This window comes from Tasmannia lanceolata, unplaced genomic scaffold (genome assembly GCF_043159265.1).
Source record: "Tasmannia lanceolata isolate RefF3 unplaced genomic scaffold, GAP_Taslan_0.1 ptg000150l, whole genome shotgun sequence".
Lineage (NCBI taxonomy): Eukaryota > Viridiplantae > Streptophyta > Magnoliopsida > Canellales > Winteraceae > Tasmannia > Tasmannia lanceolata.
In genome coordinates, this window is record NW_027518826.1 from 107,501 (window position 1) to 110,000 (window position 2,500).

Below are 2,500 nucleotides of genomic sequence, written 5' to 3' on the forward strand. Positions count from 1 at the left end.
TACACCCGCCGACTTGATGCGGGAGCTGCTGGCCCAAGCATGCCTAGCGTGCAAGGCCTGCGTGCAAGGCTAGTGTGCAAGGCTCGTGGGCAAGGCTAGTGCGCAAGGCTAGTGCCCAAGGTCTGTGTGCAAGGCTAGTGCCCAAGGCTAGTGAGCATGGCCTGTGTGCAAGGCTAGTGTGCAAGGCTTGTATGCAAGGCTAGTGTGCAAGGCTGGTGTGCAAGGCTTGTGGGCAAGGCTGGTGCGCAAGGCTAGTTCCCAAGGGTTGTGTGCAAGGCTAGTGCCCAAGGCAAGTGCGCAAGGCTCGTGCCCAAAGCTAGTGCGCAAGGCTTGTGTGCAAGGCTACTGCGATGGGCCAGTGCCCAAGGCTTGTGAGCAAGGCTTGTATGCATGGCTTGTGTGCAAGGCTAGCGTCCAAGGCTTGTGCGCATGGCTTGTGCGCAAGGCTTGTGTCCAAGGCTTTTGTGCAAGGCTCGTGCGCAAGGCTAGTGTGCAAGGCTTGTGCGCATTGGCAGGTAGCCCACCAGCATGCACGATCCAAATGCCACTCACGCGACAACACGGTGCCAAGCCGGGCATGGTGTGCACTCAAAACCAATCAACGGACAGAGGTCATGCGTCATGGGGGGGATCTAGCAAGGCCATGGGGAAGGTCATGGAGGACCTTGGAAGCAAGCGCAAGACGAGAGCGAATCGAACAAGGGGCCAGGACGGGGCCTTGTGCCCATGGTCTTCGCAAGACAGCGTCCAAGGCACCCGAAAGCCCAAGGGAACCCAAACCCGGCCGACACTTGCAATCGCACATGCTCTCTGCAACACACCATCAATGCCGCCCAACGGGGCCAGCACGAGCAGTCCTCCGCGGTCCCCTGGCCCTGCGCACGTTTGTCTTCGAAACCGAGCATCAATGCCACAGAAAGTGCCGGGGCGCCAGCTGGAGCCATCATCCGCGTTGCCATGGCTCGCTTGGCCTTGGCTTGCCAGGCCCCGACACGAGCAATCGCGCATTTTCTTTGCAACCGACCATCAATGCCGCCCAACGGGGCCAGCACGAGCAGTCATCCGCGGTCCCCTGGCCCTGCGCTCGTTTGTCTTTGAAACCGAGCATCAATGCCACAGAAAGTGCCGGGGCGCCAGCTGGAGCCATCATCCGACGTGCCATGGCTCTGGTCCCATGGTCTTCGCAACCGAGCATTCGTGACACCCGCGGGGCCAGGACACCAACCCTTCCGACACGAGCATTCGCGCATGTTCTTTGGCCACACAACGGCGCCAGCACGAGCAAAATCATCCGCGGTGCGGTGGCCTTGCACGGCCTTTTGTCTTTGGAACCAACCATCAGTGCCACGGGAAGTGCCGGAGTCCCGGCATCCGCGGTGCCAAGTCATTGCGCCCTTGGTCTCTGCAGCGGGGCATGCCGGGCACTCCCAACCATTGCAAGCAAGCAAGCAAGCAAGAAAGAAAGTAAGTAAGTAAGTAAGTATTACATATAGGGGCGGGACATGCGGGGAGATCTGCGAAACGTGCATTACGGGGCACACGCGTACCTACCGGGGCATACCGACCCCTATTGGGGCACACGTGTGCATATCGGGGCATACCGGGCCTATCGGGGCACACGCGTACATACCGGGGCATACCGAGCCCTACTGGGGCACACGTGCGCATATCGGGGCGTACCAAGCCTATCGGGGCATACGCATGTATCCCAAGGCATACCGAGTCTATCCGGGCATACGCGTTCATACCGGGGCGTAACGGGCCTATCGGGGCATACTTGGGCATATCCGGGCAAAAAATGCCCAAAACTTGCGCAACCTTGGCAACCGTGGTCCATTCCTCTCTATATGCCTAGCCTTGCCAACCGTGGTCCATTCCTCACTATATGCCATGGCCTTGTGCCCATGGTCTTCCCAAGACAGCATCCAAGGCCCCCGGAAGGCCAAGGGAGCCCAACCCAGCAATGCCCTGCTATGGCAAGCCAAGGCCAAGCATTCCGGTGCCTATCCGGGCAAAAATGCGATTCCTCTCTATATGCCTAGCCTTGGCAACCGTGGTCCATTCCCCACCATATGCCATGGCCTTGTGCCCATGGTCTTCCCAAGACAGTGTCCAAGGCGCCCGGAAGGCCAAGGGAGCCCAACCCAGCAATGCCCTGCTTTGGCAAGCCAAGGCCAAGCATTCCGGTGCCTAACCTTGGCAACCGTGGTCCTTTCCTCACCATATGCCATGGCCTTGTGCCCATGGTCTTCGCAAGACATCGTCCAAGGCGCCCAAAAGGCCAAGGGAGCCCAACCCAGCAATGCCCTGCTAGGGCAAGCCAAGGCCAAGCATTCCGGTGCCTAACCTTGGCAACCGTGGTCCTTTCCTCACCATATGCCATGGCCTTGTGCCCATGGTCTTCGCAAGACATCGTCCAAGGCGCCCAAAAGGCCAAGGGAGCCCAACCCAGCAATGCCTTGCTAGGACAAGCCAAGGCCAAGCATTCCGGTGCCTATCC